The sequence below is a fragment of the Ambystoma mexicanum genome, chromosome 13, assembly GCF_040938575.1.
Source record: "Ambystoma mexicanum isolate Mex_15411 chromosome 13, UKY_AmexF1_1, whole genome shotgun sequence".
Taxonomy (NCBI): Eukaryota; Metazoa; Chordata; class Amphibia; order Caudata; family Ambystomatidae; genus Ambystoma; species Ambystoma mexicanum.
In genome coordinates, this window is record NC_090938.1 from 619,504,095 (window position 1) to 619,526,671 (window position 22,577).

Sequence of the window (22,577 nt, forward strand, 5' to 3'; positions counted from 1 at the left end):
AAACCAACAATCTTGTTTCTGGTGTTTTTATTTAATTGTTATAGTCATTAAAGTGTTGCCTCAAAAGAATTATTCCCATTGTGAGCCGAAAACCAAATTTGTCCGGGTATTGTGTGCATTACCAAACAAATCCCTACTTGCATCTGTCAGTTTAAACCCCAACTCGTTTCATTTGTGTGAGCAATCCCTTTGCCTAGAAGTCTACCTGTTATGTGTCTCTGTCATAGTCACTGAAAACCGATTTTCCTATTGCAAGCTAAACCCCTTCCCTGATCTGTCTGTCATTGTAAGCCTCACTGTAAACGTATTTCCCTTTGCACTTGCTTTCTCCCAAAGCCCAATTATCTTACTTCATTTCTATTTTGCCCTGGTGGGCTGATTAGTATACTCTAAACCTTTGCCTACCTCCTAAGTGTAAGAAATACACATTTTCTTCTATTCTGTCCCCTAGCAGTTGTGAGAAATAGTCAAAACCCAATTCCTTCAATTTGCTCCAAAAATGGGTTTTCACTTTCTTTGCTTGCTTCCCATCTGTGGTGGTGGGCTTCACCCCAAATCTGATTTTTCCCCTATATTGCTACTCCTTGCCACTGCCTTCCATTCAAAGGAATCAACTTTAATTGGGGTTTGGAGGTGAGTGTTGCAGTGGGGAGTGCTAAACTGTAGCTGCTATCACTTTGTGGTAAATTGTTTTTTTCTGTTCTGTCATTAAAAAAAACAGAATTAACTGTAATAGTATATCTTAACCTGGTTGTTTTGTAGAGATCGTTGCATTTTGTGTTGCCACAACATTTGTGGCTGTGTCATTGGTTGATTTTCCTTTTTCATTAAATAATAAATTAATAAATATCTTATTGATACACAGAGTCCTGGTTCCTGGTCTAATGGGGAAAAGGGTGCTGGTGGAGGTTGGGTGTGAGACTGGTTGGAGGCCTCCTTAAAAGAATTTGGTTTCAATGATAAAAAGAGTTATCTTGTGCGCCACCTTCATTGCAAGGGGAGAGATCCTTAACTTGATGGTGATGCATAGTATATCGTGACACCCCGCCCTCTAACCTCCCTCTTTTTCCACTGTTTTTTTTCTACTGTTATGGGGGGGGGGGGAAGATGTTATGTCAAGTATTGAATTGATCTGATGTCAGAACCCCGGTTCTAGAACATAAGGAGATAGCGGTTGAGAAACTGGACGTGGGTGAGCAGGGGACGTATGTGAGCCCCTGTGGTCTCCTGTGTACCAATAAACACACGTTTTCCAGTTCATGACGTGTGCCATCTATTTATAACATCTGTGCCTATGCAGACCTGTGGAAAATCATTTATTGGCAGAAGAGAGTCATGGTCAGATTCTCAACAAATAGCGCAAATGAAAGGAGCGCAGAGAATTAATTTGTTTAATTTGCGCTACTTTCAGAAATGTACAGGTCACCTTATTCTCCAAAGTGACCTGAATATTTATGGAGGGGCTGAACAGTGGCGTAAAGATGCGCTGTCCATTCCCCTTGCATACATTAGTGCGCTCCTGACACTAATGTATGACAGGCTCCCAGCAACCACATGGTTGCTGGAAGCACATTTCTGGCCCTTAAAAGGGCCATCTATGTGAAATGCTTGAAAAGCAAAAAAAACATTTCTATCGCTGTTTGGGGGATGGAAGTGCAAATGTGATAGCCTCGGTTTAAACCACAGCTGTGACAGTTAAAGAAATAATCATGACAGGGTCAGAAATTACCCTTTGGTAATTTGTTTCTCCACCTGAGTCTGCGCCTGTTCCCAATTTGAGAATTTGGGGATGTGATTTTAAATGCACAGAAATGCCTCTGATTTGTGCAAATGCGCAAAGGGGTGAAAAGGGTAATTTGAATGAGCCCATGAAAGATGACTCTTTCAGATGCCCTTTGAGAATTGGGCTGCTTCTTTTTCTGGCACAAGTGATGAAATGCACTACACCATCTTATCACTTGCGCCAAAAAAAGTTTTGAGAATCTCCCCTTTGCGAACCCCACACATGCACTTCCCCATGCATGCACAGAATTAAAATCCTAAAATGACAGACTGCCCTATTAAACATATCTGCGTCCCTCGAAGTCTTATGACGTAACCGATTTCAACATCACTACTACCAGTAACCAATATCAAGTCAGAAATGTTTATCAGACAAACGTGCAAGTTGTAGGCAAAAGCCCAACTTATGGGCAGAGGACCAAACCTGTTAACATCCCGGGCAGGGATACAGAGAGTGTGGGTGTTTGGAGTAGAGGAGTGGTGAGGTGGAGGGGTGGAAATAACTTAAGGAGCAGGAGGTGCTGAAGGTGTAGGTAGGGCTGAAGGAGCAGGGGGAGGTGGAGGTGCAGAGAGTTAGAGGTGCAAAACGCCAGAGCAAACCAATGTTGCAAGAAGAGTGGAGAGTACAGAAGAGGTTGGAGGAGGTGAAAATAAAAGATGAGGCAATGGCATGAAAGAGGTTAGAGAAGGTGAACATCAAGGAAGAGAGGAGATTAAAGAAAAGGTTGGATGGGTACACATCAAGAAAGAGGGGAGAGAACAGAAGAGGTTGGAGAGTATGAACATCAATGAAAATTGGGAGAGTGCAAAACGGGTCAGAGGAGGTGAAGCTCAGGGAAGATGGAAGAGAGGAGAAGAGGTTTGAAGGAGGGGAGGAAGTGGTGGGAGAGAGAAGAAGAATTTGAACAAAGGAAAGAGGAGAACTGGCAATGAGAACAAACCCCTTAGTTGGAGGAGTAAAGAAGGAGCTGGACAACAGACAGAAGGATTGTGAGATGTCCCTTAGAAGCACATGTACGGCGATAGCCAGAAAGTAAGACACCAACAGTTTACCACTTGTCCATAAGAGGTGTTGAAGGATTGAACGTGGCACGACTTGTGAGGTGGTTAGTCAGCAGTGAGCTTGAGGAATAGAAATGAAATTTAGGCACAAGAAAGCATTGACCTGGCAAGGAGGACAGGCAGCCAGGCTTACGGGATAGGTCCAGCACCCTAAAGGAGGGAGGTCAGTCAGACCCAGCACCTCAACACTCTCCTGATCTACTACCTCACCTTCGGGAGAATCAGTGGAAGCTTCTCAGGAGGTGCCTCGAACTCCTAGCAGAGTACCTCAGACACATCTGCAATGTTAGAGAAATAAAGACCCGCCAAGGAAGGCCAATCATTCATCAGGCTTTAGTTTGTTGGACCAAAACAGAGCCAAAGACTGTGTGTGACACTGGGGCGTGACCTGTAGGGACATTATTTGTATCACAGACATTTTTTTGTGGGGATGGGAAAGAACAAAGGACGTCATTTGGAGGTTGCCATGGGTCATAGCTGTGACCCTGGGGTCTTCCTTGCTGCCCCTGTGGTTTCCCTTGCTATCCCTAAATACAATGTTTTTAGATTGAAGCTCCTGGGCTGTTGCCAGTGCCATGTGACTCTTTGTTTCTGGAGTGGCTGGCTTTCTTGTTCATGCCTCTTTAAAAAAAGATGGGGTTCCACAAGTGTTGCACTTTGAGCAGTGACCCTAAATTAGGAAGTATAGGAATAACAAATAATTTGTCTTTCTGGAATTCTATGCAATAATTGCTAGACTCAATAAAGGTTTATTTCGGACAAACTTCAGGGGGTGAGTCACTGATTTAGTCTGTTCTTAAACACCTCAAATTCACAATGCAGAAAAAAACTTCCAAAAATCATTTAGAGTAAAAAAAGCATCCATTTCAGATTTGTATATTGCTATCCGCAAGTTGCAGTTATAGCATGTTTTTTCTGCCGTTGTCTCTGTTACGAAACAATGAGGCATGGTATTTACTAGTTCATTTTCTCATACTTTCAATATAGTATGTGACAAATTCATCATTCTGTGGCCGGAATAAATCAGCCTCCAAAAACCTCTATGAGTCCTAGATGGACTAGGTCAGGAAAGAAAGGAGATCCAAAGGTATTGGTATTTCCTTCAGACAAAACACATATCTAGCGTTTACATCTATTTTTCTGTGCGGTTCTGTCTGATACCGCTGTTTTATTTTTTCAATTTTTTTTTCTTTTCAAACATTAATTATTCTTTTTCATAATTATTTCAAACATTATTTTTTCTTTTTCCACAAATATACACAATATCACAACAAACTTTAGTGAACAATTGTGTGTTACAAAACATCAAGACATAAAATCAAAATCAGAAACCACACAAGCATTTATTTTACACTTCAGTGCAGTCAAAAGTAAAACAAGCTACAATGTAATCAATTGTTGTAGCATATGTGTAGTACCGCACAGTTAGAGCTGAATTCATGTGTACATTTTCAGTATGGCCCAACTGTGGTCATATTGCAGTCTAAAGAGGTGGCCAAGGTATGGTCATACTGCAAGTTAAATAGTGACCAATGCTGAGTCAAATTTCAGAAATGACCAATTCTAAGTCTCTGTTATGATCATCACAAGACGTTCCATTTTGGTGTCCTCTATCACTTGACAAAATCCTTGTGCCTAAAAGCTTGTGTACAGTGTAGAAATATTTGACCATAGCACATAAAGTGGCCCTTGATTTCATTGTGCCACAATTAATACTCTGTTGTAATGTGTGTGTCTTTCCTATCTCCCTGGTATGCTGTTCCGGGTGTTTGTTTGCATGTGTGAGGTAACAAGTGCCCAGAGTACGGGATGCTGTGTGAGTGGACTGCTTTCCCTGGGCTACTCTAATTTTTTTAATACACAGTTATGAACCCTCCCAATGATATGTAGTTTGCCAACCTCTGAAGCCTGAAAAGTAGATCCACACAGGCTTGACATGTGGCCAACTTTGCACCAGACCTGCAGATCAACTGACCTGCTGTACAATCTCAGTTACCAGTTTAATGGTATCCACTACAGAGTGTAATTTGCTTCCTGACTTTGAGAACATTCAGACATGTACATGCTTGTTTTACTAAAGCCGGTAAGGTAGCTCAGTGGGTTGAGTGCTTGCTGCTGCGATGTGTGTGTGATCTGCAGGCTTGAATCCCAGAAAGGTCAACTCAGCCTTTCATCCTTCGGAGGTTGATAAATGAGTACCAACACAGGTTGGGTGATATTTTATGTATATGTGTTCTATATAACTACTATAAGGACTTGTGCCGGGGGTTGGGTTCCTGTTGCCGGGGGATCGGGGTTGTTGTGGTGCACCTGGGGGGTAGTGCATACAGTCTTCCAATCTTGCCTAACAAGGATGTTGTGGTTTACCCTGTCAAAGGCAGAGAAGAGGTCAAGAAGAATGAGGACAGATGGAGTGTTAGTATCGAGATTTGAGAGCAGGTCTTCACGGGTGTTCAGAAGAGCAGTTTCCGTGCCTTGTTCTTGGACCAGATTTATTATCAGAGAATAGATACCTTACAGAGTACAGTTGTTTGCTGTCCGCCATGAACTCATGAGAGGGAAGCCAGGTGTTTAGACATTTTTGGGAAGTTCCATATGGAAGAGCCGTCACCTTCTCCATGGTCATCACACCCCACAACCTCACCCACCACATGGCTATCAACGGTCCTTGCTCATTCATTCATCCACGCCTGAGCCAGATTCATCCTGGCTGCATTTAGCATGCGAGTGATGAGGGAGGCGTCCCCTCCGGTGGTGGCATAGACTCCCTCCTCGGCAGATGGTTTCTTGAGTAGAGGGTGCACAAGGGAGTGCTTAAGAGAAGTTGGGAAAAGTTCAGTGGCAAAAGAGATTTCAGAGATCACCCAAGGCTGGATTGAGAGAGTGAATGTTGTCCTAAATGGTTTTGGAGGGGCAGGGGTCCACTGTTTGGATGAAGCCTTCATAGACCGGACTTGTCTGGTGACCTAAACAGGTATGGCGAGGGAAGAGAGAAGTGGTGGAGGGGCCAAGGGAGGATCCTTAGGTGTTGGTGAATGAGGTGGTGTGGAGGAGAGAGAGGAAAGAATGTCTTGTTTTTTTGTGGTGAAGCGTGCAACCAGGGCCGAGCAATGGTACTGGGTGGGTGTGACAGAAGAGAAGGCTGCTGCAGGATTGGCCTGTTCCTTACAGACTTTGAAAAGTTTGGCTGTGTTGTTTGCTGCTGCTGAGATGCAGGCTTGAATAAAGACTCTTTTCTTGGTTTGATGCAGTTGATATTGCCTTTGAAGGAGGCGGCAGACCCGTTTGTCAGAGGGTCCACCCTGCCTTTAAGGGCAGGCAGATAGGAGGCGTACCAAGAGTTGCACTTTTTGGAAGGCTACAGTCAGACCCTCATGACAGGGGCAAGAGTATCAAGGGTGTTTGAGATAGAGATTGAAGTTAGCGAGGGCTGTGTCAGTGTGGGAAACAGCCGCAGGAGTAGTAGGTGGAGGCAAAGGCAGCTGCAGTCACTCTTTTCATGGGTCTGGTGACTTTGAGACCGAGTGGCCGTGCCGGGTGTGCCGATGCAAGAGGAGAGGAGAGCTTCAAGTGTGATGGGAGAAGAGGGGTCCATCCAAGAGAGATAGGTAGTGGGAGGGATAGAGAGAGGGATGTCGGTAGAGATGAAAGCATCCAAAGTGTGGCTTGCTGTGTGCATGGAGCCAGATTGTAAGATAAAGAGGGAGAGAGAATCGCATAGGTTGCGGAAGGGTCCCGAGGAGTCAGGAGAGTCGAGATGGATGTTGAGATCACCCAGCAGCAGGAATTGAGAGGAGAAGGAAAGTAGAGAGGAGGCCAGGTCAGCCCATTCAGAGAGGAAGAGAGTGGACTGTCCTGCTGGCCGATAGAAGGTGGCCATAAGAAGAATAGATTTGGGAGAGAGTGAGAGCCTGCAGACTAGACACACGTGTGTACTTTGTTGCTTTATGTATCGCTGAGCGCTTTTACGCACAAGCATGACATTGAGCACAAGGCTCCAATTTTCGTAGGGCTGGACTTATTACGTTAGGGATGTCGGTTTCTGGAGCTGGTCATTATATTCAAGTTTGTTTGCTTTACCTCCTCACTGGTTTTGGTGGGAATCCTCAATTTACTGCATTGACCGTAAAGTGACTGTATATATTTTACATAGTAATTCAAAACAATGTGCATCACGCACAGAGCGGTACACAACGAAGGCGCTGAGTTCCTGAGAGACAAACTGCGTCTACATAAACCAACAAGAACACTCAGATCAAGCATTGACATCTGCCTGGAACCGAAACCCTACAACAAAAGAAAACTTGGAGGATCCTCCTTCTCTCACCAAGCCCCGAAAACCTGGAACAACCTTCCAAAGCACATACGTAGCACAAGAAACCACCTACTATTCAGGAAACTACTGAAAACATGGCTCTTCATGTCGTAACTAGAAAGACCAGCCACAGGGGCACGCACAGAACTAAAACATCCAGGAACGTAGAGAGAGACCCACATCCACACCAACCAATCGATGGGGAAAAACCCTCAGGAAAATATCCCACAACATACTAAACGCCTAACCGGGAGACAGCTGCAATACGACCAAAGACCATATGCATAGCAAGACAAAGACAGAAACACTAGGACAAATCATGGAGAGGACCATGACCTTAAACTATAGCCATTCCCAACAGACCTAAGGAGAACAGACAGAGCAGGAAAGGAAGCACTACACCACGAGCCCCAATCCAGTGGGTGAGAAACAGAATGTTTCATTATTACACACTGTCCACCAACTACACAGCGGGAAGCACAATGACCCATCACACAAAAACTACAACTAAACGACATCCCCAAGGATGTTCACCCCACAGAAACCAAGAACCAACAGAAAGACAGTCATGACAGGAGAAAACGAACGACTGAATACACTGGCTCACCAAGACGGAAGCACTAGAACGCCACATCAACACCACTCCGACCCTGAACCATTCAAAGCCTCAACTGACCAGTGACACACTAGATAACAAGAGAATAGAGATATTATCAACCCAGTCCCACACCCGAAGAAAGGTTCAGATGCACCTATCAATCCAAACAATACTCACTATGATACAGCGGGGTCAGCGCAGCACCAACAAAGCGAGTCAGCCCATGAGGAACCAACATCAACCCACAGGGATACAACTCTAACGGAATCAGAAGTACCTGAATCAGGACACAGACCCCACTAACCCTACCCTCAATCTTCTGCATACTTAAACCACACAAAGCCACACAACCATCTCTCTCCCAGCAATCCGCACGCACTTTACCACACCGCATCAACAACACATAAACATCACCTACAGCACTTGCGGTCTCGCCGGATCCGATACTAGCACCAAAGCCCAGCACTCGGTGTACACTGAGCTGAAGCTGCCAACAGCACATCACTTCTCCCACTCTCCTGCTCCCCTCCTTCCGACTAACTCTACCCATCCTTCCTGTTTACAGATCCGCCAGAGCGCCTGGGGACCAATTCCGTTGGTGATGGTGCGCTATATAAGTACCTTTAACATAACATAAAGCGCTTAAGCGTAAGTGCTATGTAATCACATCATTATCATTTGGCCTTGGATGTCTGCTTGCATTCACAGTAATTTGGTAATATAGGCCTATACACACTGATAGTAACGATACATATGGTGATCCATTCTTGTATGAAATGTACATCACATTACAGTGATATCGTAACCATTTTTCGTAGTGTACCTAGGAACAATGCTATTATTATCATTATTATTATTATTATTATTATTATTATTATTATATTATTATGCGTTCAGTAGGACCCTGTAGAAATCGAACTCTTTATGAATCTTGATAAATGCTTTGCTTCATTCTTCCCAGAGTTCACCAGATTTATATGTTCTCTTGAAAAGTTTTTGAAAGTTTTGTTCGTGGAGAAATGTGGTTGTTTTTGTACTGTGCCTTTAAGGTCATGCTGTCTCGCCAGCAGGTGACTCACAATTACGAAGAATGACGTAACCCAGGTGTGTCAGAAGCACCACCTCCCCACCTGTAACACAGAGAGAATAGCAACCGCGCCCGTGTCAAGACCCACCCGTGTTAAGCATTGGGCAACTGTGTGTTGATTGAGGCTACATTTGTCCAATCGCACGAATGCAAAGGCAACGCGACCGAACCGCACCCGCCCATAGAATTATTGACTCAAGATTCAGCCAATCAATAAGCTCGGCGCTGCCTGACTAAGGCGTCTCCTGGACATTTGATGGAACTGCGGGGCGTCCAACGGCAGGAAGAATGTCCCATTGTTTGGCAAAGGGAGGGGCGGGTCCGTGTGCGAAGCGCCGCAGCTATTGGCTCAGGTGGGAAGAAGTGCCCCTCCCATTGGCCGCGGCGGGGCTCGGCTCTGGCTGTCAAGCCCTCTTGCCTTTTGTTCACAGAGTTTTTAGTCGGAGAGAGTGTAGAGTGAGGAGCCGCGGTCGGTGTTACCAGGAGGCGAACCTTCCAGAACCAGCACCGGGAGCCTCTTATTTCCAGCGCCCCTGTCGAGGTAGGGGGCCCGTGCGTTTGCTGCGCCCGGCACCTTCCGCGGTGGCGCCGCACCTGGCGCACTGCACCTTGCGTGAATACCCCGCGCTGTCAAGTGGCCTCTCCTGTGATGACCCTCCCTTTCAAGTTGCTGCTTCTCCAGGAATGTCCGCACATAGGAGTTGGGGGGGGGGGGGGGGGTTGTGCAAGGACGGTAGGCACCGCGATCGCCCCCCGCGCCCCTTCCAGGACCTTCCTATACTGGTTAGATATTCAGCACTCCTCTAACTCGCGGGATCTACCCCCCCCCCATTCCTGCACCCGCATTCGCAGCTTGCTTGGGTGAGCGCTGCCGTGCCCTTCATAGCTTATCAGCGATTGCTCTCTCGCTCCCCTTACCATCCTGCTCTATTCCGGGGGGGAGGGGGGTCCTTTCCTCCGCGATGCCCCTGCCCTTGACAGGCCGACACTGTTCCCGGGCGGGGTTGGGCTGCTTCCGTGCCCCCGCTCGCCCTGCTCCTAGTAGTAGCGCCTCTCGAGACCTCTGCTTTTCAAGGCTCCCCTGCCTCGCCCGGTGCTAGGGGCACTCCCCAGCGGCCGCCCTCGTGCATTCCCACCGGTGCCTCCTAGCGTGCACCCTGGCTGCGGGTGCGATAGCCTCCACCCCTTACTTGGGTGCTTAGTATGTCAGACTGCTCTTTGCAGGCGCGGGGGTGCTGGTGCTCTGTGGGAGCCAGGGGGGTTGGCAGATGCAGGAAGGGCGAAGTGTGTGTCCTGTGCTGGCTCTCTGCACCCGGGAACGGAAGCCGGCCCGGGATTCGACTCCCGAACGTCTGTTTCATGGGCATGCAAGTGTTGCGACCACCCTCTTGCACGTTCTGTTATTATCCCCTTAGTGCTAATGACGTTAACGTGAGATGCTGCTCATAAATAACCTTTTGATGTGCAGCGGTGCTTTTTAATTGTATTCTCTGCGAAAGCGGCATGTATTTACAGTAGCACTCGGTGCATCAGCATAGACCTGGTTCTGCAATCCCAAACCACGATGATTGTACATTTTGAATCTTTCTCTAGTTAAGGTCTCGTTGTTACTGTCCATTTTCAACCGTTTTGACTATGATAAAACAATGTGCTGTCTTGGTATTTGTGTCTCACTTTGCGAGCCGGCTTGCAGCTTTGTGCAGTGTGGGTTACAGTGTTGCCTGTTCGTTATACCTCTTGTGCCGTGTAATCTCGTCCCTGGACTTTGTGATCGTTTCCCCATCAGAGAAGGGAGGGGTGACTGTCAGAGGGCGCGGAAGCTTGGTGTAGGGCTGGACCCCGAGGCCGCAGTCCTTTCTAATGAGGTCATGCCTGGGTTGTCTGCTGATGGTGTTTGCTCTCCTGGGGGAGGGGAGGGCGCATGCCGGTGTTTAGTGCAGTGGTATCGGGAGCCTCTCAGGGGGGGGGGGGGGGGGGGTTGTGCTAGCGCGATTGGATGCCGCTGTCAAGTTTGGATTCCACCTACAACTCACATTGTGCGGGGTTCGCACGTTAGCTACCGATACTGGTACCTGCGCTGTTTAGTTTCAGGGGGCGGCGTTCTGCAAACTAAGCCACAGCACATTCACAACCTTGTGGCATTCTGTACAATCATGTTTTGGTGTTTCTGACTTACATTAATAATAAACTCTACATGCCAAACCGATATTTTTGGTCAGTGTCACAAAGAGGACCTTAGATGAACTACGTCGTGATACCCTCGGGGTTGGGCGTATAACCAAATGTAACAAAATACAAATCTTAAGAGGGAGGGGGGGGGGGGGCAGTCTAGTCCCTACTTTTGGAAGATGGGAGTAAAAGTTTTTTTGCGGGGAGCAGACCTGCTGTACACTTTAAATGTAACCTATTGGTTTGCGTTGGAACGAAACTAGCCCGCTGTGTGCAAAGCCATGACCTGTTATGATTATACATCTTATAGGCCCTTATAAGATGAAGTAATTGTTGGCATATGCTTCTTATCGACTCAAAGATCTATAATTCCGTATGTGTGCTTTATTCTTTTTACAATTTTCCTTTTATAGTTTGAACAGACCGGTAACTGGAGGGGCTAGCTACTACATTTTAGCATCTTTTTCCAGATTGATGTCCAAAGCCGCCTGTCGCCCAAGATGAAATCCCCATTGTGGCTCCCATTTTTTTTAATGCAAATTACGCCAAGTGTACCCTCTCCATTATGAAGTCTAAATCACCTGCAGCTGAAACTGTAGTGTGCTGGCAGTATAGTTTTTGATCTGGCCCTATGCCTCTAATGCTTATGTAGGAGTTGTGGGACTTTCTCTCCATAGATGTCCTGTCAGGTGATGCTTTTTTTCGGTGCTCCCACCTTGCTTATACCACTGTCTTCCTGCAACACATGTTTTAAACAGGTTGTACTCTACTGCTTTCGTATTGCTGATCGATCTGGTACTTAATACCATATGGTTCGTGGGGTTGACGCACGCACTTAATGGTTAAATGCTCCTTTTCCTATCGTGCCAGTCATTGTGGTACTTGTGTTAAATTTTGCTCGGTTTCGATGTTTATTTTTACTTCACTGCTGCTATTTTCTTTGGTTTATTTATAGTAATCTTCCCTACCAATCACCGTCACTAGCTGCTCAGCAAACCGAGTTGACAGTGACTTTTTGTTGATGTTGCCAGACATGTTTGTCGAGACTTGAAATCTCAGGTGGTAATCCTCCTTTTTGATGCCTTCGCGTGGGTTGTGCGCTGTTATGCGTCCTATGACCCTTGGCATCCACACGGACCTGCACCACTGCCATGGGAGCGTGGGATGGAGGGGGTAGCGTTGCCGATGACTGCGCCTTCAATTTCAGGCACCTGGGCGTAGGTGGCTTGGGAGGGCGGAGCCGTGTACACCACGAACCTGTTTGTTCGGTTGGGGCACGAGTGTATAATCGACTGATTCCACCCGTGTCATTGTTGCGGGCCCCACTTCTCTCATACTTTGCTGCAGCTGGCTGGACTGTATTCAAAACACAGTGGAATGCAGTTGTTGTGATGACAATGTTTATCTCCAGTTAATGAAACGTGATACCTTCTCTGCTGTTTTTCTTCTCCTTCACCACCAGCCTATCCCTTTTTCATAACCGAATACGGAAAGGCCCTACAAGGGTGCAAGGAGTAACTGGCGCTTCCCAGCTCCACCCGCCTGCTGTGAGCTGATTAGGGTGTGTATGTGTCCTTGTCTAGCATGTACGTTGCTCCTTACTCATTTCAACACGTGCATACTTGTAAAATATATATTTGTGTAGGCTCCACTGACTACATGCTCTTCAACATAAATTTATAGACTGAAACCCCCTCCTTCCCTCTTACCAACATGGCTACTGTGCTTGAATCGAATTGCAAACATCCACTGGCTATCTGGCTTATCTGTAAATGCCTCACTTCTACCACTCACTATCCACCTAGAAAACTGATGCAAGTGTCGCTTGGTTCTAAAAGCGCAACCTGTTTAAGCAAAGCTCCTTGTCTTTTGCCTGCCCTCCTATAACAATCTTCCCCTCCCAACTTTCAGATTCAGGTGAGTACCTGGAGACTATGCATAGCTGGGTTAGCCCTTACCTCCTTCCCCCTACCCTGCACACCTCATATGATTTACTCAGACAATGTGATTTTGGAAAATCACTTTATTCAGTCATTTCCTTTCTCCAGGGTTCCTCTTCCGGAGATCCTCGTCGCCATTGTAGTAAAGCAATGTCCATACTGAGTTAGGTTGCTTATCAGTAAGTTTACTTCGATTTCTTCAGTTACATGTTACAAGACATAAAGGCAGGGAGGGAGGGACCAACTGGCCCATAAACAGAACTCAGTACAGCCTTCTCTCACTCATACATCAACATAGACACTTGGTACTGTGTGCTTACTGCTGATCCTAGCCGTGCACAGGCCCCAAGTGGACTTGGTCCTAAGCACATTCTCCAGGTGGATTTTGCCATTCCCGGGCTTCAACAAACCAGTAAACAGTCACTTCGGTTTATTATCCTTCCAAGTGACCTCAGTCACTTCAGGCTTAACTCCTTCCTGGAACCAACCTGTCTCTGGTACCCTTTCTACCAGGACTCATAACTCCATACCCCTTGCTGTTGACTCCAACTGTAAGGGTGAAGTGCCTGTCGTACCTTCCCAGGATTCGGCTGCTAGAGGGTAATGCTTGCTGCTAGCATCGGGAGTGTGATTCTCATCAGCTATGATTGCCCAGTAATTGTTAGCCACTGTTTATATTGGCTTGGAAGACTTTAGGGGTGTCTTGCCCTGCCTTGATTTTTGTCCTGGTTGACTATAATCAGGAGAGCAACAAAAAACTACATTTTGGGTAGGCTGGGGGGAGCTACCTATTCAAAAGTTGGGAGAGGTGCGAACTACGGAGGCTGGGGGAGGGGCACATCTATTTGTGTGGGGCATCTAACTGTATACATTCAAATGAGACTATTCTAATGTAGCTTCAGTGTAAGAGCAGTTAACTCTAAGCAGTTAACTCTCTCTAAGTCTGAAAGCACCCACTTAAGGACTGCAGAGAGAATGAACGGTCTTATGCTATACCCTTCTGATTACTCCCCTGGTATGCAAGTACTAACCCCACATCACAAATTCAATTGCCGTAAAATGTATGGCTATGAATCATTTGGTGAATCTGTTTTGTTACTCTTGTGCACGTCTTGTTTGCTTACTGGTCATACCAGGGCATGTGTACCTCGTACTCCAAGTCTTCTCAAGATCCAATTCTAATCAATGGTCACATTTTTAAAAGGGTTAGGTGTAGGCTTATATTTATAACTTGGTATATGCTTCGAGCTGTGCTGCTAGAAATAACCAATTTTAAAAGTTATTTAAAGAAAACGTTGCACGATTCTGCAATTTACCAAATCCTTTCTTGGCACGTATGATATTTAAGCCAATGGCACTGAAAATCATGCTTGTACACTTTGTATTTACTAGATATATTCTCACTTAAGTCTTTGTAAAACTGCTGCTTATTTTGAGTTGTTGGCATATAGGAACTCACTGGGCCTCATTACAAGTGTGCCAGTCCAGAAACTGTGCCAGTAAGCCTACCGGCATCGTTTCCAGACCGGCACACTACAGGTTTGCCTGTATGAGCCGCTGTGCACTACAGGGCTGATCTGGCTGGGAACATCGGCCATGGTAGGCAAGGTGTCACGGACGGTGCCGGTGCTTACGTGGTCCCCATTCCCATAGGACTCTATTGGAATGGGGACTTACAAATTACAGGCACCTGGCTTCCCGGACCGCTGGGGTGTAATCCTCCGGTGTTACCAGGAAGTCAGGCGCCAGTAATTTTTCAGGTCCATCGGCAACCCGCCGGTATTACTGGCAGTTACCGCTGAACCCATAATAAGGCCCACTGTAATGTGACCATCAGTACTTAAATCCCATATACTTGGTATAAAAACGTGTGCAACACATGCATAGTGAATGGTTTGCTTCATTGGTGGCAGGCTGCGTCAAAGCAATCATGGGTGTCCTTACGGGTCCCAAACTGGCAATGTTTGGCAAGACTTGTATACTTACAGTGGCAATACTGGTGTTTATAGTTTATTTACTATACATTACAACCAATAGCTGGAGATCTTTGCTTTTGTTCATGCATACTCCATATTTATTGCTATGCGGCTGTGGGGAATTGGACCATCCACAGAGTGGGTGTGCGCACTTCTGGGAATTTTTGACATTTTAAATGAAATTGAATGATAGATCAATTCCAGAAAATGTGTGGGGTTTTCCGTGCACAATTTCCTATGCTCATCGCATGACAAACACATAGACCCGTGTACTCTAGGCTTTGCATACTTATCAGTTAATTCAAGTGACCAGGCCTCCTGTGGGCCTACAAGAGTAACATGAGACCGAAACTCCAACAACCTTTCATATGCACTGTAAACCTGAAGCCACCGTCCGCCTCAGTATCAAGGACGGTGACCTGTCATGTCTGGGGAAATCCCTGCATGATGACCCCATTCTGAAGGTGTACGAGTATGTGGATTGAAGGATACTAAATCGGTTCTCGCTGCAGCTTCAAGCTAGAACTACTGCTTTAATCTGGAACCACAGAGGTCTCAATTAACCAGAGACCCTTGGATCCACAACAGACAGGAAGATGGGTGGGACTTAGTATTGCATGTTTTCACCCCTTACCTTTTCTGTTGCAAAGCACTCTGGTTATGACATTGTTGGTGGGGACACATGATTGCTTCATTAAGGTAGGATTAGCCTACACCAATAACTGTGTCCCATTTGACTGAGCCCCTCTAATTTTTTTTTTTTAATGGAGATGTGAAGACTTTGCAAGGAGTAACAAGAAGTTAGCATTGGACCCTTGCTGAAGGTACAGTCTGCCTTACAGCTTCCGCCAGTGTAGGAAGGCCAGGATTTCTAAATTGGCAAGATCAAACGTCTCCCAGGGAACAGAGGGAGATGCTGAATCCAGAGGGCCCTACAGCAGCTCCAGTACCCGTACCCAGCCAGCACACAACGTGCCCTGCAGGGCTCTGCAGCAAGCTTCTTAGGTGAGAAGTGCCAGTCTCTAAACCGGAGAAGGCGGTTGCCTGAAACTCTCCTCGGCTTTGGGCCATATGCCTTAAAGGAAGATACAAGGCCAGTGAAGAAGCTAGGAGTGCATTGACAAGAATCCACCGACGTCTGCCTTAAAGGACGTTTTCGAGCCATCCAGCTGCAACCGACTGCACCGCTGATAATTGTTGTACAGTTGCTTAGTCTTTGGCGCCTTGACCAGTGCTTCAGACCCGCCAACCAGCACTGAGAACAATCCCTGAGCTGCCATGTAGGCCAGTCTGCAGCCAGCCTTTCTCACTGAACTGGCCGCCACCTGATACTTGCAGCTGTCCCCTCTTCTGTTGCAGAAACTGCAGGTGCCCTGAAACCGACTACACTGAGCACAAAGAACTTCTACAAGCACAAGGTACATTGCGGTTCTGTCTGCCTGGTCCTTCCCCCTAAGGCCCCTAGTGACATTTTACAACCCATTGCTCCCTTTGTCCCAAAAACAGATAGCCTTGAAACTTGTGATTGATTACTTTACCAACTACCCTCCTGTCGGCATCCCTCTTCCTTATTGAAACTGTCCGTCCTCTGCATTCCTTTAGGGTGAGTTGTACTCTGTAGTGTGCTAGAACTGCCTGTTGAATAATAATAAAGTAAATATTTGTGCATATACCGTCTTGACTGGGCAGTCCCTTTAATCATTGCGAAAATAATTGTATTTTCGCTGTGTTGCAACTAACCAACGGTCCACGGACCCTGCGTTCCGTCCACGTTACAAAAATTGGACAGGGGGGGGGGAATTATATTTTGCTTATTTCCATCTGTTCGGGTCCCTTCTGGTGTACTAGAGGCTTGGGGCTGTTTGATTAAAAAAAAAAAAAAAAAAAAAAAAAATATTCATCCCTGGACCACTGGTGCCCCGGAGGTTTATACGTCATTGCAGCATTAACTGTTTCTAGTTGAGTTCTGTAATATGTGCCGCAGGATCTCTGAAGAAAGACGTTGGGAATGCATCAGTGACTGTAGCAATAAATGACATTCAAAATATGAATTATACTAGTGGCATTGTTGGTTTTTTGTTTGTGTTTTTATAATTTTTTTATTTTTTTTGCTGCATCGGTTTATACTGTTAACTGCCAATTTAGTTTTTGGTCCACTTCTCAATCTGAAATTGTTCTCCAAAAAATAGCACCTGTACAAGTACGAAACGGTACCATGGGTCGGTTAAGCAATTGCTGGGGTTTGCGTTGAAATGTCCCTCTCCTGCAGGGATATATCTTGAAGCTGGCACAAGCAGTCAAGGCATAGTTAAATCATCTTAAAAAGGTAGAAGTGACAGGAGTGTAATCTCTACCATTAACAGGCAAATGCACTGTGGCTCGGCCACCAACATCCGGCATTACTGTCTTGTGGTCTGTTGCATCAGACTGCACTCTATCCCTACTATCGATCTCTGTAATTCGTTTTTGTTCTGGTATATTCCAGCATATCGTTTTAATATTGGCTAAAAATAGGAGCCATACTGGTTGAATGGCAGATTAACCTCTAGCTCTCTATTGGTATTGTGTAAATAATATGTACCTGCTTCTTTAAGACTCACATTTAGGGTACTTCTTTAATTGAGGGGAAGACTGACTTTTGTGTTTGGCTAGTACCTTGCAACCTGATAAGAGGGAATCTGACATTTCCCATTAATACCAATGAGAACTCTGTGATCTACAGTGCTTACGTAATTGTGGACATGCTTACACGCAATCCCTATATCCCAATGGAAGTATACTCAACTGTGCCCCTTGACCTCTGTTTCAGGTCCTTTTTGCATCACGTGTCATTTGATTAGGGTCAATTGCTGGGTGATAGTTTGGCTGATGGGTAGTAGTAGAGTTGGTCTTTTGTAGCAACGTTTAAACCCAATACTTTGCTTTTCAAACCTGGTTAGTGATGAACCCCCACCCACATGCAGGGTTCGGATGGGATCGTGGAGCTGAAGTGGCACCTGATTGTGGGGGGGCTAATTTTCCTCTAACCAGGTTACTCTATTTATATGGCTAACATTGAGAGATGCATATGCCGGGATAGCCACGCAGGAGTGCCGGAAAGATGGTTGGATTTGCTTTTGTTTCCCAGATAATGTCATCCATTGTATTGCCAAGTGTCTGTCGTTTGCTCCATTGCTGACTTTCTGTGGATTGTTCCGCATCTTGCCCTTCCTTTTTGCATTTCTTTCCTTTCGGGTCTTCTGTCATGTTGCTACCTCTCCTTGCTGATACACAGCAACAAAAACGTATTGACGGTGATGGATGTATTTCCACAACCTTCCTCTGTGGCCACCTTTTCTCTGATGCCTCTTGCTCATTCTTCTCTCATTTTCTCTCTGCTGTTACTGCAGTATGTTGAGCTAATGCAAAGTTGGCCACAAATCTAACTTTAGTTTGAGATGCAAACTGGAACCCATCATGCTTGGAAAGTGCTCTAGAGGTTTCTCAAGAAACACTTTTTTATACAGTGAATGTCAAATCGGTATGTTTTCAGGAACCAGTCACCAGGAGCCGAAGTAGATCCTGGTAGCTGGTTGTGTTGAGCTAACCAGACTATCCTAGACTGTAGCTATATGGCTCACAGCCATTTCAAACCCTGCACATGTATGAGATCTGTAACTGTAAATTAACCTAGCCACTGTCCCGTTTGACATGTGCGTTCTCTTTCACGCTTTGGTGTCTTTGTTTTAATAGTCTTAACACAAATGCACAAATGGAGTCTTAGCCATTGGAACACAAAAGCAGGAAAGCCTCTTTTACTGTAAAGTATTACGCTTTGTCAATGTTGATTAGACAACAGTGTATGCATCACCTAAAGGTTTGCTTACTTACCGGCTATATGGTTAGATATGCACTTAATGGAACGCTGTGTGCTTGGGGACGTTATTGAAGTCCCAGAATGCTTCTTTAAAGAGACTACGTGGAATTCTTTTTTTAAAACACTTTTGAAAAATATTTTTCTGGGTGGTGTGGGGGGTGGGTGATGTTGCTGAAAAAAGGGGATTCCACATTTATTTTATGAATGGCTTTTGGAAGGGGGTGGATTTTGTGGCCTCTTGACTCCCACAGACATCTGGTATAACTTTGCAAGACTTTTACCTGATCTCAATGTTGACTAATATCATGGTATGATTGAATAAAATAGTGTGCTTTTTCGAAGGCATGAATTTGTGAAGTGAATGCAGCGATCAATTAATTGAAACAAGGTGTGATGGTGAAAATTATTGCAGCTGCTTGTTGCCAATGACCAAGGTAGGCAGAGGTTGGGTAAGCAGCAAAGGGATTTACATGGGTTTTGTACAACCTTGCTGGGATGATAGGATGATGTATGTGATTGCAGAATTTACTGACCTTTCTTGAGGGGTGTGGATGGGAGCGGGGTCACCTGTAGATGTGGTTGATATAACTTTGCATTTTGGGTGGCGAGAGGATTAGTTGTGGATGGGATGGTGAACAATTGAGGGGATGCCCTTGAATAGGCGAAGTGAAATGGAAGGTGGGGAGGTTTGATTAAGGGTTAGTTGTTGGTATTTATGGAAATAGTCCATCTGTAGTCTCTTCCAGATTCTAAACGTGATGGGTGGGACTGTGGGTCCTGCTTTTGTGGTTTGTGGCCCCCTGTAGACTGGGAAATAGTGGGGATGTGTTGGAGCGGGATTTGGTGGTCTTTGACTAGTTATGAGGTGCCACTTAATATGGATGGGTCTGGGTTGCCTGACAAGCCAGAGTTTGAGGCCCTTGTCAAGACCTGCAGATAAGTGTTTGTCATTTAGCTGGTTTGCATGGGCTGGGGGCTGGAGAACTTGGTGGACTGCATTTGGAATGGGTGGGGAAGATTGGTGGTCAGGATCGATGTCCTGATTGGGGGGGGGGGGGATGGTCGCATGACACTGTTTACATTTTCTGGTTGAGTTGATTGCCCTGCTGTCCTCTTAACAGGACAAATAGACCAGGCTGGATTGTTCAGATTAACTCCCATAAGACCGTGGCATTGTGCCAAGAGGAACCTAAGCTCCCACACCACCATTACCATATAGCGCTCAGCAGGCCTGGAATTTCCAGGCAGTCCACGCCTATGCTTTATTTTGTGTGAGTTTTTTCTCTCCCAGGGGTGCCCCAGACCAAAAGCCACTCATAAGTTTCTGTAGTTCCTCATAGGTTTCCTGTCTGATTAACCATGCTATTCGGTGTCTCCTTTGGAGCAATTGGAAGAATGTGTTCCTCTGCTACTTTTTGGCTTCACTTATTACCTAGGCAGTGTAGGAAGGCATTGTTCTATGCTTATGGTTACAGATGGCCTCTGCTTATGTGCCTTCTAGACTTATTTGCATTTGTAACCACCTTTATTCTCTCATATTTTATTCCAATGGCTTATTTACCAGTTTCTGACATTTTGGGTCAGATTGGCTAATTTGCATTCATTTCTAGAGCCTTGAACCAGCCATAAGATGACAGCACTCCCTAAAACACTCAAATAAAACTGAGCAGCAACTTGTTTATCGAAAGGTGGGCAGAATGGCCACGTACATCTGGTAAGAAGACTACACCCACGGTTCCATCTGTGATATGGACACTTGCCCTATGACAAGTTGACTTCAGCCCAGGTGGAGAGCTATACCATGAACCACTAATCCTCACCATGCAGTTCCAGTGCTTTGCTCCGAGCAACCAGTTGTCCTTAAACATTGTGCACAGACGAGCATAGGTGATCACTACTGCAGTAGTGGTTTGGGCCAGAATAAAAACTCAAATCATAGGCAGAAACCATGAAAAACTCATATTTTTCTGAGAAAGTGTAGGAGCCCCTCTAATGAGAATGATCATGGGTCAAATGCCCTGTTCTGTGGAATTTCTTACGGACACCATGTAATTTATAGGTGTGGGAATTCACTGGGCAGGTGGTGCTGTGTGGAGGGTGGAGGGTGGAGAGGGGGATGTTTGTCCTGGAACTCATTGTAGATCTGGATCTACTGCTCAAGTTGTCCCTCCTGTCTCCAGTGCTACATGGGAACTAATTTGGCCATACGATTTACACATGTCTTTGCGTGTATTCATGCCAAGTGATTTATATGCCTGGCAGGCTAATTGCCACTTGACATGTTAATTCTGCTGACTATGCTGTTACTCTAAAGCACAATTGGAGGCACCTATACAAGAACATGAATACTGAACTTGATGTTCATGGTGGCGTATGCTACACTATTTAGAGTAGCAATCCTGAACTGAGAGGAGCTTTTGTTTGGGTATTTGTTTAGCTTAAAAAGTTAGTTTGGTGTTGCCGTTAAAGTAATCCCTCTTAATTTCAAGACCTTATGGGGAGTGTGGTAGCCACGTTTCAATCGCATTGAAGTAGTGCACCATCTGAGATGTTCATTTTAGTCAAAGTTTAGTTCAAAATCTCTTGACATGTGCCTGTGTCGAAAGGGCAGCAATTGAGGCACAGCCTATTAGAAAAACCGGTGATTCAGTACATTCAGCTTTGTGAAGTGAACCCTGCTTATTTGCACCTTCAGAAGAAACTGCTCAATAGAGGAACGCATAGAAAGCAGATGGGCCGAAGTGAAAGGACTTGACCAAATGAACACTGATAGAAATCTCAGAAATACAACTACTGTGTAACCCATTTGGCTGCTGTATCTTGGTTCTTTTCTCTTGCTACTTAAAAGCTCTCACAATAAAATCTGTAGAACAGATGTGTTGCTTAATGATGCGTGACAGTATGACACATTGGTTGGCTGCTCTATTTTTGCTCCAATTGAGAAATTAATCCTGATGATTGGAGAGTGCCCCACTGCTTCCACAAATGACCTAACATTTACACTCCCCCTTGCTAATGGTGGGGGACTCTAGGCGAGTAAGTAATGGTGTACTGTTTGCATGCGAAAAATTGAGGGCCTAGTGACTTTTCATGACTGGCTGGTAGTTTGCAACTGTGTAGGATTGAGGAGGCAGTTGACTTTTACACATGCCTAGTTCCTTGTAACTTGTAACGTTATGTTGATAGTAGTTCTGTGCTCTCCTGCCATTTGCATGGCCTACAGGTGTCCTAGCATATCTGAAAGATGGCTACCTTGATGCACGCACACTGGCAGCACCCCGACCTCTGCATTCAGTTTTGTATCGAGCAAGGAGGCCTTTGTGTCCTCTGTGCCTTGGGTGCTAGGATGTCTTGGCTGTGTTTGGTATATGTTGTAGTGCTCATGTGAGAGAAGGGCTGTTCGTGTGGATGGGTTGGTTGGTATGCATGATGTGCCTTGGAATTTTAGCATGGTGGTGTGGCAAGTAAGATGTTGGTGAGGAGCATGGACCATCTGGAAGATGCATAGGGGATCACAACATGGCATAACTAGGCATGAATGCCATAAATGAGCAGCATCAGTCATAGCAATGCATGGAAAGGCTTACCAAGGCAACACAACCTGTTTCTGTCCTCCTGCAATTGGCTTCTGCAGACAGCTTCTGCCTGTCGAGGGCATTGTGTAGAGTCCACTCACTATGATACAAGTGTTGGGGGAGGCATAAACACACTTGTTTCTGAGGGGCTGTTGTAGCTTTCAATAATCTGCACCCACCATATGAATGTCCCTAACCGGGTTGTTTGGAGTCAGAA

The 22,577-nt window shown here is 45.7% G+C and overlaps 1 protein-coding gene across 1 annotated transcript in view; it reads left to right on the forward strand.

Annotated features, from left to right (window-relative positions):
• Window positions 1-8,894: 8,894 nt before the first annotated feature.
• JUP (junction plakoglobin) overlaps window positions 8,895-22,577 on the forward strand; it is a 200,946-nt gene continuing 187,263 nt past the window's right edge. The window contains exon 1 of the mRNA XM_069634507.1: window positions 8,895-9,385. The gene's annotated coding sequence lies outside the window, so the exon portion shown is untranslated. The remainder of the gene's footprint in view (window positions 9,386-22,577) is intronic.